Raw genomic sequence first — 16,191 nt, forward strand, 5'->3', positions numbered from 1 at the left:
TGAAAGATAATAGATTTTTTCCTTAAAACAAACTTTTTTCGATAAAAAATTTCTAACTTAAAAGTACAGAAAATAATATAATGAATCCCAGGTACTCATAAACACAGTTGCAGAATTATCAGCATGATAATTTCATCATTCTTGTTTCATCTATTCTTTGCAGGTTCAATCCCAGGTCAGGGCACATACAAGAATCAACCAATGAATGCATAAATAAGTGGAACAACAAATCGATGTTTCTCTCTCTCTCTCTCTCTCTCTCTCTCTCTCTCTCTCCCTCCTCCCCTCCCTCCCTCTCTTTTTCTAAAAGTATCAATTTAAAAACGATGACAAGCTTTTAGCTTCTGCTCCTGGTCCATGTGAGGGACAGATGGCTGAGATGAGCGGGGTTTGGGCTGCGAAGAGCCTTCTGGCTCTAAGGGAACAGGAAGAACTAGAAGAGTTGCCAAATGATTACCCCTCGAGCACCAGTGAAGATGAGGGGGGCGGTAGTGGAGAGGGAAAGCATCAAAAGCTTCTGGAAGCAATCAGGTCCCTTGATGGAAAGAATAGGCGGAAATTGGCTGAGAGATCTGAGGCTAGTCTGAAGGTGTCAGAATTCATGGTCAGTTCTGAAGGATCAGGAGAAAGGCTAGTCCTTTCAGATCTGCTTGAGCCCTTTAAAACTTCATCCTCATTGGCCACTGTGAAAAAGCAACTGAATAGAGTCAAATCAAAGAAGACTGTGGAGCTACCCCTTAACAAAGAAGAGGTTGAGGGGATCCACAGAGAAGTGGCATTCAATAAAACCTCACAGACACTCTCCAGATGGAATCCCATCGTTCAGAAGAACCGACAAGCAGAACAGCTGGTTTCCCCCCTGATGAAGGAGCAGTCAGCCGTCGCTCCCATTGAGCATGTGCTCAAAACGGCTGGAAGGCAAGAACACCCCTGGAGCAGGAGACTTTTAACCTCCTCTATAAGAACAAGCAGCCAGTGACAGACCCTTTACTGACTCTTGTGGAAAAGGCCTCTCTCAAAGCCATGAGCCTGGAAGAGGCTAAGTTGCGCCGAGCAGAGCTTCAGAGGGCCCGGGCCCTGCAGTCTTACTATGAGGCCAGGGCTCAAAGAGAGAAGAAAATCAAAAGCAAAAAGTATCACAGAGTTCTGAAGAAAGGAACGGCCAAGAAAGCCCTAAAAGAGTTTGAGAAGCTGTGGAAGACCAATCCTGCTGCTGCGCTGGAGGAACTGGAAAAACTCGAAAAGGCCAGAATGATGGAGTGAATGAGCCTTAAGCACCAGAACAGTGGAAAATGGGCAAAGTCAAGGGCAATTATGGCCAAATATGACCTGGAGGCTTGCCAGGCTATGCAGGATCAGTTGGCCAGGAACAAAGAACTAATGCAGAAAGTCCAGGTGGCCTCTGAGAGTGAGGAAGAGGAGGGAGGTGAGGAAGAAGAGGGTGATCTCCTTGTCCCTGATGCGGTGAATGAGGCACACATGACTGCAGATGGACCGAACCCCTGGATGGTCAGGAATCACTCTGGTGACGCAAAAGAGGCTGAAATCCAGAAGGACCCTGAACAACTTCCAGAGCCCATGGCCAACGAGGCTTCTGAAAGTGAGAAAGAAATTTTGTTGAAAGAATTTGAGGAAAGGCGATCGCTTAGGAAAAAGTCAGGGCTCAACCAGGATGTCAAGCCAGTGGGCAGACAAGAAACAAAAGATTCTAGCACCCAGGAGGTGCTTCCGAACTGAGGGCACTGTCTCAGAAACTCAACAAGGACAACCATCAGTGCAGGAAGCAAAACATGGGTTCAGCGAGGACTATTTTGTCTGTCCAGAGAGAGGGACCCACTGTGTGTGTGTGTGTGTGTGTGTGTGTGTGAGTGCAGATCCTATAGGGGTCTGGATGGTCCTCTCAAATTGTTGATGGTGGGTAAATGGATATGGAAGCACCCGCAAATGGTGAGCTGTTGCGTGGATATTTCACTTCTCATTGATAATCACATTTGGTAAATTCTTGTCTTTTCTTGGAGGACCTTCAGGTGCTTCAATGAGAAACCAGCGTCTCTTCTTGGCACTGGGCTTCAGGCCCACACCGCCCCACTGGCCCCAGCCAGGCAGAGTCAGGTCCACGTCCTTTGGCTTACTCGCCTCCACAGTTTCTCCTCTTTCAAGAAATCTCTGATGACATCATGACCAGCAAAAGCTTCCTTTACCATTTGCCTTTGCTCTCTCTCCTGTTCATCTTCCAACTCCTCTATCATGGGGACAGCCAAGGACTTCATGGAAGGTGATTTGTGGTTAGGGTTTTCTGTAGGTCAATCATTTGTTCCTTCGTTTTCTTCTTGGGAGCATTAGGCTGATTATTCCTCTCCAACTGCTGCCCTTCTAATGGAAAGCGCCTCATTTTGAAAGCATCCTTCTTTGCTCAGTTCCTCTAGCTCCTCCAGAGTCTGTGCTCTCTCCGGCCTCTGCAGCAACAGGGGCTCCTCTTCTTCCCCAGTGGGTCCCTTTCTCTGGACAGACAAAATAGTCCTCACTGAACCCACATTTTGCTTCCTGCACTGATGGTTGTCCTTGTTGAGTTTCTGAGACAGTGCCCTCAGTTCGGAAGCACACACACACAGGATGCCTGCTCCGAGCCTCTGCTGCCAGACTGTGGCCATTAGCAGGACATCCACTGAGGGCTCCTGGACTGTGAGAGGGGCAGGCTGGGCTGAGGGAACCCCACCCCCCAGCACACGAATTTCGTGCACCGGGCCTCTAGTTGTAAATAATGTCAAACTCCATTTTCTAGCAATTAATTATATAAGGGGATTATGTCTACAGTGTCCCTGCCTTGTCAGTCATTTCTAGTGACTTTTTTACTTCTATCAGGAGTGTACTAGTATATGTTGAAGAGCTCCTTATGACTAGTTGTTTTATGGAAGCCAGCACACATCCACAACAACATTTAAGCACAGGACCATTAGTCTATATTTTTAATAAATGTACCAAGAAAATAAAATAAAATAAAATCTTTTTTCCTTGAAATATTAATGTTTATCGCATGTAACATTATTATACTTAAAATCGTTTTTCTTGAAACATTAAAAAAAAAAGTGTGTTGTTGACTAAAGTTGAACAAGCTGTCTCCCCAGGTAAAGGTAGGACTTGGCACTGCCCTCTCTTTCTAGGGGAGGGAAGAGCCTGAAAACCAGAGAGGATTTTAAGACTTGATGGTCGAGAGGATGCTGGAAAACTGCCTGAATGTTCCACGCATTTCATAGACAGAGCGAACCTGTTAAGGGCTAGCTGGGTTTGGTCCTCTTGGAGTAGGCGGTCTTGAGACTTGCCTTGAGCACATGTCAAGGGGAACAAGCACATAGAAACTCTTCAACACCCTGCCCACTCCTCTGCTGACAGAGGGAAAGAAAATGGGCTGGTGGTAGAAACAACCTAGAACCTGTGCTTGGGTTTGTCTCTTGCTTTTAAACTAGACAAGGAGCCCCTCATCTCCTCCAGGGCCCATTGTGCATCTTTCAGCTCTAGCCTTCTAGTTATGCTGCTTCTAGCACCGGCATGAAGTCAAACTGGCGCCTCCCCTTTGATGGATCTGACACACAACATTCCCCAGGCATACAGCATTTGCAAAGAGAAGAGATGGGTGAGTAGTTATTCATTCTGTCCCCAGCATCTACCCAGGTATGGGTCAGACTTATGGAGTATGAAGTTAAATTAAGATAGGCCGTGGGACACGTACAAACACGCAGGGTTGCTAGGGACCAACTGAAGGACACTCTCCCAGCCTGACAGAACCTTTAGATTTGGGCTAGAACTGACATCTGGGCTATCCTATTAACACTTTCTATTGGATTTCAGTGATAACCATACTGGGGGTTATCCTGAACAGCTAAAAGGTGAACATATCCACTATCAGATTAATTTAAGAAAACCTCCAGACCTTTAGGCGTTTTTGTTGTTGTTTTAGCATTGTCTAGGGGAAAAAAGAGGGTGCTAGGGAGATCTGGTCTTCAAGTTCTTTTTCTTTTTTTATAGATTTATTGAGATATAATTCACAACCATGCAAGTCACCTATTGAAAGTGTTAGTTCAACAGTTTTAGTATGTTCACAGATATGTGCAACTATCACCACCATTAGTTTTTGGAACATTTTATCACCTCAAAAGGAGACTCCATACCCTTTAGCTATTAGCTCCTCTAGCTCAATCCTTCCTAGCCCTAAACAACCATATTCTTCCACCTTCAAGTTAGACACTGAGGCCTTCCACTTCAGATTAGGTATAGGAAAGCTCAAACCACATGTAAGATATTAGCAGCATCAGAAGTATTCACTGCACCTATCTCTAAGGCAATATTCAAAATTATTTTTCTAAAAATACTTAAATCCCTCCTCATAACAATGTTACTCTTTGTCACATCTTCTCTATTATAAAATAACCACAATGGAGAAAAGAAGCTAAACATGTAAAACTATTTTAAAACTTTGTGTAGGCCATGTTTTATTTTTATTTTTTAAAATATATATTTTTTAATTGATTTCAGAGAGGAAGAAGAAGGAGAGAGATAGAAACATCAATGATGAGAGGGAATTACTGATCGGCTGCCTCCTGCATCGCCGCCCGCCCCCCCCCCCCCCGCCCCCGCCCCTGAAGATCGAGCCTGCAACCCTGGGCATGTGCCCTGACTGGGATTTGAACCTGGCTCATAGGTCCATACTCAACCACTGAGCCATGCTGGCTGGGCTGTAGGCCATGTTTTATACACTCATGGATAAATTTATCTTTATTACATCCTCTTTGCCAGGCTTCTTACTCCAACTTAAAAGGATCTGTTGTCATTACCACTGAATATGTCTAATTTATTTTCTTTGTACTTTGCCTATTTTACCATGTTTTAAATTCCAACATGCTCCAAGGAGTTAAAAATCCTCAACTTGTGCTTCAGAACTCTTCATCAAGATGCTCTAATTTTCTTTCAAGTATTGTGATATAGTGGAAAGAACATGGAATAAACATTCAGAGAACTTGAGTCAAGGCTTGGATTTACTGATGACTGGATTTGTGATTGTGGGCTTAATATATATTTTTAAAATATATTTTTATTGATTTCAGAGAGGAAGGGGGAGGGAGAGAGAGAGAAACATCAATGATGAGAGAGAATCATTGATCAGCTGCCTCCTGCACACTCCCTATTGGGGATCGAACCCACAACCCAGGCATGTACCCTGACCAGGAATCAAACCGTGACCTCCTGGTTTGACACTCAACCACTTCAGCAGCTACATAAGAGAGCTGTACATCATAGAAGATAAGACAAATCTTACAATTTGTTTATTGATATATAACAAAAACAATATTTGAGAATCTAAAGTAATTAGGAATAAATCTAACAAAAATGGTCTAAGGTTTCTATACTGTATAGGAAAAACTATAAAATGTTATTAAGTGGTAGTAAAAAGGATCTAGATAGGAAGATTACTAGTAAATGTCATGGAGCATCAATCCCTTTCATTTGATCATGGATTCAATGAGAAACAATTAAAATACCAATCATATTTTTCATTAAAATTTATAAGATGATACTAAAATTTAAATGGAAGAGTAAAGGACCAAAAATAGTCAAACATTTCTGAAGAAGGGAAAGGGACTTGCCTACCAGGAATCAGAATTTATTTGGAAATTGTGGTAATTAAGACAATGCAGCATTGGCACAGGGAGAGACAAATTGACCAGTGGAATAGAATAGAGTCCAGAAACAGACCATCACACTGTAGAAGTTTAGTAAAAAACAAATCGCATGTCAGAGCAGTGGGAAAGGAAGGACCAGCTGTTCAATAAACGGATTTGGAAAAAATGGATCTCTATGTGGGAAAAGATGTAATTGGATTCTTACTTTACAACATATTTAAAAATGCCAATTGGATTAAATATCTAAATGTTAAAATTATTAAAGCTCTTAGTAACAAAATATTGATGGATTTTTTAAAGAGATGGTATAGAGAAAAATATCTTAAGGAAAATACTAAAAACATTTAATATAGAAGAAAATATTGATAAATTTGATTATTAGAATTTTTTTTTCTTTTAAAAGAACACTAAAGTGAAAAGATAACTAGCAAACTGGGGGAAGATATTCTCAATAGACAAACCTAGCAAAGATTTGTATCAACAATAAATTAAGCCCTGGCCGGTGCGTTTGGTGGTTATAGCTTCGGCTCACGCACCAAAGGGTCTCAGGTTAGATTTCTTGTCAAGGGCAGGGACCTGAGTTGCAGGTTCAGTCAGGGCTCTCTCTCATCCTTCCTCCCTCCCCCTTCTATTCTCTCTCTAAAAAAAATAATCAATAGAAAAAACATCCTCGGGTGAGGATTAATAAAAATTTTAAAAAGAATAAATTAAGAACACTTACAAATCAATTAGAAAAGCACACACACACACAAAACCAATACAAACATAGGCAAAAGGCATGAAAAACATCACAGAAGAGCAACACAAATGGCTAATAAACATTTGACGAGATATTCAACATTATACTAGTAAGTGATCATTACAAAATTTTGGAGAGCAATTAATCCATAGGATCTCTTTTTTTTTATTGCTGGCGAGAGTGTAAATTTGCACAACTACTTCAGAATATAGTTCCCAAGTAGTGTTAATTATTTTCTGTACTTGACCACTTGCATACCCATTATTCTATAAGGCTACTATTATGTATATAATACATATATGAGAATGCAGATACAAGACTATTCAAAACAACGCTCGTCATAACTGCAAAACCTGGAAAATAACCCAAATGTCCATCAGTGGGATAGTGGATAAATAAGCTGTGTCATAAACAAAATACTATTATACTACATTAAAAATTAATGAAATAATATCTAGAGACAGAAAGATTTGAGGTGGAGGTGGGTTGGGAATGGGGAGTGAAGCTAATGGATTTGGGTGTTTCTTTTTTGGAATGTTGAAATGTTCTAAAATTAGACAATGGTGATTTGCACAACTAAAAACAACTTAATTATATACTTTTAAATAGGTGGATTTTTGGTATGTGAGTTATATACCAATAAAGCTATTTTTAAAAGTACAAACTCTGCCCAGGCTGGTTTGGCTCAGTGGACAGAAGAGTTGGCCCGCAGACTGAAGGGTCCTGGGGTTCGATTCCGGTCAAGAGCACATACCTCGGTTGCAGGCTCCTTTCTAGGCCCCAGTTGTGGTGTATGCAGGAGGCAACCAATTGATTTGCCTTTTTCACATCGATGTTTCTTTCTCTCTCTCTCTCTACCCCCCCTCTATGTCTAAAAAACATTAATAAAAACATATTTAAGTAATAAATAAAAGTACAAATTCCCATACTTACCTGGCAGGGGAGATACCATGATCACAAAGATTGTTTTCCCAGAGTGAGGCAGGAGGTGGAATTTTGGGATGTTTTATGGTTAAACACAACTTATTGTCCAGGACTTAGATGTTGTTTTTTATAATGAGTTTGCAAGTGCTTATTACAATATTAAAAGTAAGCTTAATAAAAAAGGAGCCATTGACAGATCTCTGATATGCCATGAACTAAAGATAATGATTAATCCAATTTTGTGAATTTGAAGCCACCCTCCAAATTTAAAAATATAAAATAAATTATATACACATTAACATGAATAAGTCTCAAAATCATAATGTTGACTGAAAAGAGCAAGTGAAGATAGATATGTGTAGTGCAGTTTTTATGGATGTACAAAACATGGAAGGATATTGCTAATAATAAATTCAGGATAGTGGTTACCTCTGGGAGTGAGGAGAGAGGGGAAATGGGATACAAAAGGGCTATATAGGCAGCATCAACTATATTTGTAATGTTTTATTAATAAAAAAAACAAGGCCCTGACCAGGTACTCAGTAGTACATGATCCCAATATGTCAAGGTTGTGGGTTTGATCCCTGGTTAGGGCACATACAAGAATCAACCAGATTCCAGTCCAACACCTTAGGCTTCATTTTAGTTTTCCCCCTTTCCTTAAAAACTTTTTTTCTCCAACAATGAGAAACCCAGCTCATGATCTACAATATATTTTAATCAGCACACACATAAGTGGTTTCAAGTTGCTTACATCTCCCTCTGACTCCCCCAAATACTTAGTATGTGGATCAGGGCATTTATGTACAGATCAGTTGGTTTTATTTTTAGGGATCCAGCCAAGATACTGTTTCCCTTAGTTACTTGGGTGAGTTATTTTCTTCTGCACTCCTGCAGAGTGGCTGTCTTACTTATTTGTAATATTGTTATTCCTCAGTGGTTGTATTCAGTTTTGGGTCTCCCCCCACATATTGTGGTATTTAGTTTCATTACTTTGTTTTAAAAAATAATGTATATAACCTAAGTAAACCACACAAAGTTCCCTCAAAATGATCATTAAATAATATTGTTTTGTTTTGTTCTGCACTTTAAACATTAAAATTAAATATGTTATATGGAATGATTCTGAACAATCTACACTAATAAAAGAGAAACATGGTAATTGGTGTACGACCGCTACCCTTCCCATTGGCTAATCAGCGTATCCTTATGCAAATTAACTGTCAGCCAAGATGGCGGCCGGCAGCCATGCAGCTGGAAGCTAACAGGAGGCTTGCTTGCTGTGGACTCCAACGTTCCCCCGCTGGCCTCTGAGCTTCAGTTGGAAACATAGTAACATTTATAGAAGATAAACAAAACTCCAGAAAGCTCCTGTCAGTCAGCCGGGATCTCAGAGCTGGAGTCGCAACATTGTTTCGAATACAGAAAACAAAGGCCAGAAACCTGCTTTCAGCCGAGCCTCAGAGAGAAAGCCGGCTCTCAGCTCCAGTGACAGCCATAGAAGCCAGAATAAAAAAAAAAAGAAAAAAAGGAGAGGTTTGGAGCTTCAGTGGCCCGCCAGCCTGAAAACAGCCCTCAGCCCCTCACCCAGACTGGCCAGGCACCCCAGTGGGGACCCCCACCCTGAAGCAACAAGATGGCGGCTAATTTGCATACTGAAGGCAGGCGGCAGCAGGCAAGGCTGTCTGCGGTCTGGGACCCGGATCTGTGACCCTGCCGGGCGGGATCAGCGGAGCCTCGAGGCCTCCCGGCACCGGGATCAGCGTGACAGGGGGCAGCGCCCAAACCCCTGATTGCCCTGCGGCTCTGTGGGTGATAGAGGGTGGCGCCCCAACCCCCTGATCGGCCCTGCTCTGTGGGTGATAGAGGGCAGCGTCCCAACCCCCTGATTGCCCTGCGGCTCTGTGTGTGACAGGGGGCAGCGCCCCAACCCCCTGATTGCCCTGCGGCTCTGTGTGTGACAGTGGCGGCGCCCCAACCCCCCCACGGGCCCTGCTCTATGTGAGACGGGGTAGAGCCATACCTCCCCATCGGCCCTGCCCTGAGTGTGACAGGGTACGGCGCCTCAACTACCCCCCTCCCCCCCACGGGCCCTGCTCTGTATGTGACAGGGGGTGGTGCCCCAGCTCCCCTATTGGCCCTACTCTGTGTGTGACAGGGGGCAGCTCCCCAACCCCCTGATCGGCCCTGCTCTGTGCATGACAGGGGGGAGCTCCCAAAACCCCTGATTGACCCTGCCCTGTGCATGACAAGGGGGAACTCCCCAAACCCCTGATGGGCCCTGCTCTGTGTGTGACAGGGTACGGAGCCCCAACCCCCTGATCGGCCCTGCTCTGTGCATGGCAGGGGGTGGCGCCGCAACTTCCCTATCGACCCTACCTTGAGTGTGACAGAGGGCGGTGCCCCAACCCCCCAATCGGCCCTACCCTGAGCGTGACTAGGGGTGGCATCGCAACCTCCCCATCCGCCCTGCTCTGTGCATGACAGGGGGCGGCGCCCCAACTCCCCAATCGGCCATGCTCTGAGCCCGACCAGGGGCTGCACCTAGGGATTGGGCCTGCCCTCTGCCACCCAGGAGCAGGCCTAAGCCAGCAGGTCGTTATCTCCCGAGGGGTCCCAGACTGCGAGAGGGCACAGGCAGGGCTGAGGGACCCCCTCTCCCCCCGAGTGCACAAATTTTTGTGCACCGGGCCTCTAGTCTACACTAATAAAAGAGAAACATGGTAATTGGCATACGACCGCTACCCTTCCCATTGGCTAATCAGCGTATCCCTATGCAAATTAACTGTCAGCCAAGATGGCGGCTGGCAGCCATGCACTGAAGTGAGCAGGGAGACTTGCTTCCTCCAGGAACTGCAGACTCCAATGTTCCCTGCCTAACTTGCCGGCCTCTCAACTGCAACTCTAAGCAACTATTACTATGTTGCAAATAAGAAGCTAAACAAAACGGGCTTTCAGTCAACCCCGGACCGCAACATTGTATCCGTGTTTTCAGCAGCGAGGCCTCAGAGCTAAAGCTGGCCCAGAATAAAAAAAAAAAAAAGAAAACAAGGAGCAGTTGGGAGCTTTTAGTCAACTGCCAGCGGGAAAACAGCCCTCAGCCCCTCAGCCAGCCTGGCCAGGCACCCCAGTGGGGACCCCCACCGTGATCCAGGACACCCTTCAGGGCAAACCAGCCAGCCCCTACCCGTGCACCAGGCCTCTATTCTATATAGTAAAAGGGTAATATGCCTCCCGGCACCGGGATCAGCGTGACAGGGGGCAGCGCCCAAACCTCCTGATCAGCCCTGCTCTGTGCCTGATAGGGGGGGAGCTCCCCAATCCCCCGATTGCCCTGCGGCTGTGTGTGTGACAGGGTGCAGCGCACCAACCCCCTGATCGGCCCTGCTCTGTGTGTGACAGGGTGCGGTGTCCCAGCTCCCCTATCGGCCCTACTCTGTGAGTGACAGCGAGGAGCTCCTCAACCCCCTGATGGGCCCTGCTCTGTGAGTGACAGGGGGCAGCGCCCCAACCCCCCTGATGGACCCTGCTCTGTGAGTGACAGGGGGCAGCGCCCCAACCCCCTGATCAGCCCTGCTCTGTGCATGACAGGGGGTGGCGCCGCAACCTCCCCATTGACCCTGCCTTGAGTGTAACCGGGTGCCCCAACCCCCAATCAGTCTATCCTGAGCGTGACTGAGGGTGGCATCGCAACCTCCCAATCCGCCCTGCTCTGTGCATGACGGGGCGGCACCCCAACTCCCCAATCGGCCCTGCTCTGAGCCTGACCAGGGGCTGCACCTAGGGATTGGGCCTGCCCTCTGCCACCCAGGAGCAGGCCTAAGCCAGCAGGTCGTTATCTCCCGAGGGGTCCCAGACTGTGAGAGGGCACAGGCTGGGATGGGGGACCCCCCCCCCCCCCGAGTGCACAAATTTTTGTGCACCGGGCCTCTAGTAGTTAAATAAAGCCCAAGTGATTCCCTTTTTTGGATAGAAAACAGAATATGTTACAATGAACTGGAAAATAAAATCAAGATATTTCTGGGAAACAAATCCCAATTTAAATCCAAACTACAAAGAAATTGTGGGTTAAATCTTATATGATTTACTAAATCTCTAAGGCAGCAATTTTCAATGTTTTTCAGCTCATGGCACACACAAACTAGTTACTAAAATTCTGTGACACACCAAAATATATATTTTTTGCTGATTTGAAAAAAAGGTATAATTTTGATTCATTCACACTGGATGGCTATTGTTGTGTTGGCTGTTACCATTTTTTTTTTTTTTTAACAAACTAAGGGAAAAGAGGTCGGTGCCTCTGATTAAATAGTCAGGTAGTGCATGTTTTAAAAATTATTGCAGCGCACTGGTTGAAAAATCACTGTTCTAACGCAAAGAATGTACAAAGATTTGTGTGTGTGTGTTTTCTTTTGTGTACAAAGATTTTAAATCAAGAATGCAAGACTGGCCCTGGCAGGTGTTGGTTGGGCGCCATCCCATGCACTGAAAGGTTGCTGGTTTCAAGTCCTGGTCAGGGCACCTGCCCGGGTTGTGGGCTCAATTCCTGATGGGGGTGGGGAGGCATGCAGGAAGCACTCACTGATCCATGTTTCACTTTCATATCGGTGTTTCTCTCCCCATCTCCCTTCCTCTCTCTCTAAAAATCTATTAAAAACCTTTTAAAAAAATGAATTCATGACTGTATTAGAGATAGGAAAAAAATGGATTTTAGCATGAAAGTTATAGATCAAAGATGTAATGAGTTGTATGTCAGAAGTTCTATGACAGATGTGGAGAGTGGAATAGTGCCTTTCTACCCCCACCTCCAAGGGTATCAATAGGACCTGTGAGTCCTATTGTTAAGTCCTATGTTAAGTTTCAAGGCAAAGGGAAAATCAGGTTGCAGGTGGATTTAAGATTGCTAATCACTTGATTTTAAAATGGGGAGATTTTCCTGGATTATCTGGTTGGGCCCTGATGTAATTGCAAGGGTCCTTAAAAACAAAAAATTTTTTTACAAGGATCCTTAAAAGGTAAGATTGGTCAGATATGTGAGATGGACCAAACCTTCCATTAAAGATGGAAGAAGGCAGCCAGAAACCAAAGCAGCCTTTGAAAGCTGGAAAAGGAGCTAAATTCTTACCCAGAGCCCTGCCAACACCTGGATTTTAGTCCAGTGAGACTAGTATTAAGCTTCTGACCTACAGAACTCTAAGATAATAAATTGTTATTTTTAAGCCACTTGTTGTGTTAATTTGTTAGCACAATAATAGGAAACGAAAACAACCTACATTTGATCTTTAAAAAAACTACAATTTGGTTCCTGTCTAACTTACTCTTCCCTTTTGGTCTATACTCCAAACGGACAGCTCACGGTTACTCATATATTATCCTACTTGGTTGCAGTTCATTTTGGAAGGTATATGAAACATTAACTATGATTTTAAGATTCAGTCCAATACAAAAATCTTTACCAATCCCTCATCAACCCTCTACCTTGTTCCCAGTTCCTCCCCTTTTCCCCTACCCTTCCCATTAGGAAATCAGTCATTTTAATTTATGGTTTATTCTTGTGTTTCTTTTGCATCAATGAGCAGATGTTTTCTTATGCTCCCTTCTTTCTTACACAAAGGATAGTATTTTGCCTTGGAGCAAAGTTAACTTTTTTAATTCCAGTGAATTTAGCGCAGTAAGTCTACTTAATGACCTTAAGCAAATGCTGTTCTGCTGAGATACTAAGGGCCAGGTTGAAATGAATTAAAAAGCTCGAGACCCGGCCCTGACAGGTTTGGCTCAGGGGAGAGAGCATCGGCCTGCGGACTGCGGGGTCCCAGGTTCGATCACGGTCAGGGGCATGTACCTTGGTTGCGGGAACATCCCCAGTGAGGGGTGTGCAGGAGGCAGCTGATCGATGTTTCTCTCTCATCGATTCTTCTAACTCTCTAGCCTTTCCCTTCCTCTCTGTAAAAAATTCAATAAAATATATTTAAAAAAAAAAAAAAAAAAAAAAAAGCTCGAGACCCGAAGGAACTGAAATAGCATCGTTAACTTTCGGCAAGTTCGAATCCTTAGCTGCTTTTAGGCTATATATACAGCAGGCCCTCCTCATGACAGATCCTGGTAACTGAGTTTAGTAAACATTAGTAGCGTGGGGCTAACACTATGGAGACGGTACAGACAAATCAATTATTCCTTTTTTCAGAGGCTCATTGAGCGACAGGTCTGTGTGTTCCCAAGTCCCTGAATCCTAAACTCTCACTTAGACATCTATGTCACAGCCTATATGTCACAGGATAGCGGCCTTGGTCTGAGCCTAGAGACCCAAACTACTGTATGAGAGTGCTCTACACAGCGGGCACTTCCCCGACGAGGTCAAACCCTGCCCCAAGGGGCCAGAAACAGGTTAAAATATCACACCCGAACCTAGCCTTTCAAACGGATCTTCTCAGTGTTCCGTAACCTTTAACACACTCATCACCACCTCCCTCTCTCTCTCCTGCCTGCGGGAACGAATATTCCCAGGATCCCGGGCCGTTACGATTGACGTTACTTCCGGGAAAAGTAACCTTTCTTCAGCGGTTGCAGGCCTGGAGAAGTCTCGCGACATTTACTCCCGCGAGATCTGCTTGCTCACTCTAGCGACGACATCCTTCTCCTCCTCCCCGCCGCCTTTCGGCAATCTTCGCCAGTCCCAGCCCCGACCAATCTGCACTCAGATGGCATGGATCAGGGTCTCCCCCCGAACCCCGGTCCACGCGGGGCGTCAGGCGGCAGCGGCGGGGTGCGAGCTGCTCGAGGCCGTGATCAGCGGCACTGCGGAAGGCACGGGCCGGCGATGAGCAGTGAGCGTGGGCGGGGTAGGGGTAAGCCAGCTGAGTAGCGGCTCGATTGTTCTGGCCTGGCTATGGCGCCTCTCCTCCCCCCCGCCATGGCTCCCCGTGTCCCTGCTCCGCTCCTCTCAGTGAGTGAAAGTGGCCGCCGCCGCCGCCGGCCCAGCGCCCGCAGCCGCCTCAGCGCCGCCGCCATCTTGGGGTCCCAGGAGCCGCCGAGGGAGCGGGCTAGGAGCGTCCACGCCCAACGGAGTCACCGTCCTGCGGCCTCAGAGAGCGAACCGCGGCTCCACCGTCGGCGGGGCGACCCCCCCCTCCGGACCCCGCCCGCACCCCGCCCCCCCTCCGCCGCCGCCGCGGCGGCGGGGCCCGGCGGCCCGAGGTGAGGCGACTAGACGTGGGCGGGCGAACGGAGTGGGGGTCGTGTAGGCCCCGTTGCGCCCCTCTCTGCGGGCGACGACTGGGCCGCGTCTTAAAGGGGCCGTCGCCCCCGGCCCTCGGATTTGTTGGGCTTAATGGGGAGGATGGGTGTGAACACTCTCCGCAGGGTTGGGACCTCGGGGACCTGGGCCTTGTTCTTTCCCTCTCAGACCTCTGGAGATCAGGGGTCACGCGGTGACCTCAGCCGGCCGAGGAAGCCCGTGGGGCGCCCACATGTGGGGAGTGAGTTAGACCAGGTGCACGTGGGACCCGGTGGGGCGGTGTCGGGCTAACACGTGTGTGGGTTGGGGGTGGGGTGGGGCAGGGCGAGGGCTGGTTGGGTTCGAGTGGGAACCCCGTGAGGGTTATACCTATCCAAAGCAATCGAGACCTAAGGGCTTGGGAGTGTGTCAATTTCTGGGAGTAAGTTGGAGTATGAGTCTGTGGTGCATGCTGCTGGTGGGTGTTAGGTGGGGGCAGCCTAACACGTGCCGATTTAGGGAGTGTGTAGGTGACACTCCTAGTCTTGTCGGCTTTCTTAGGGTGTTTAGGCAAATGTCATCCTATTTGACATTCTGTCTTGAGCTTGCTGATGAGAACTACCACTTCCGTAATCACCGAGGGTAGAAGCCCCCTACAGTTTGGGAGTGATAGCGCCTCAGAAGGCACTCACTGTTTTAGTTCATAGCCAACTGTACCGAGTTCTTTTGATTGAAACACTACCTAGTTTCATGTTCCTGTGCTTGTTGGTAAGAGTGGGAGAGAGAATGAGGGGGTTGACCTCGCTAACAGAACTGGTCACCAGCTTACTTTTCCTCATCAGCGACTTCCATGATTTCCTTTCCCACAAGGAAATTTTCATGGTGGTTTACTAGCGAGGTGGCTTTTAATTCATTTTTTAAAGTAACAGCTTTATTGACATATACTTTACATATCTAGAAACCCACCCTTTTAAAGTGTACAGTTCTGTGGTTTTTAGTATCCTTGTGGGGTTGTACAGCTATCACCACTGTCAGATTCATCACACCGAGAAGCCCCTTTGGCAGTCACTCTTCATTCCTCCTTACCACAGCCACTAGCAGCTAATCTATTTTCTGTCTTTGTAGATTTGCCTATTCTGGGTATTTTGTATAAACGGAATCACACATGTGTACTTTTGTGACTGGCTTCCTTCACTTAACATGTTTTCAAAGTTCATCTATGTTGTAGCATGTATTAGAATTTTGTTCCTTTTTACTGCCAAATAATATTTCATTCAGATTGTGTTTTGTGCTTGAAATATACAAGTATTTCATATAAAATGACAATTTGAGGTTATTATATATGGTAAAAGTTGGATACCTACTAGATTCTAAAATGAATTTGTTTTTAAGGATTAAATCCCGTTATTTAGTTTACTGTGTTCTTTTCCTCTACATTTTTATTTCAAAAGAATCCAAACCAAGTTTCAAAGATGTGTCTTTTGATAGGAAATAATTGTTAACAGCATAAATGTGATTAGAAAAGTTTATGACTAATAAAAACATTTTGAGTGCATCAAAGGTGGAAATGTGACAGACCATAAACTGGTGATATAATTTCACTTAATGAGAGTTTGTCTTATTACTTCTGAGGGAAGGTA

The 16,191-nt window shown here is 45.7% G+C and overlaps 1 protein-coding gene and 1 pseudogene across 2 annotated transcripts in view; both read left to right on the forward strand.

Annotated features, from left to right (window-relative positions):
* Positions 1 to 340: 340 nt before the first annotated feature.
* On the forward strand, positions 341 to 14,159 carry LOC139004303 (U3 small nucleolar RNA-associated protein 14 homolog A-like; annotated as a pseudogene).
* Positions 14,160 to 14,236: 77 nt separating this feature from the next.
* INO80 (INO80 complex ATPase subunit) overlaps positions 14,237 to 16,191 on the forward strand; it is a 145,594-nt gene continuing 143,639 nt past the window's right edge. For both annotated transcript variants that reach the window (XM_070424984.1, XM_070424991.1), the window contains exon 1: positions 14,237 to 14,532. The gene's annotated coding sequence lies outside the window, so the exon portion shown is untranslated. The remainder of the gene's footprint in view (positions 14,533 to 16,191) is intronic.

Source organism: Myotis yumanensis, unplaced genomic scaffold (assembly GCF_028538775.1).
Source record: "Myotis yumanensis isolate MYYU_CA2020_CCGP unplaced genomic scaffold, mMyoYum1.0.hap1 SCAF_1, whole genome shotgun sequence".
NCBI classification, from domain to species: domain Eukaryota; kingdom Metazoa; phylum Chordata; class Mammalia; order Chiroptera; family Vespertilionidae; genus Myotis; species Myotis yumanensis.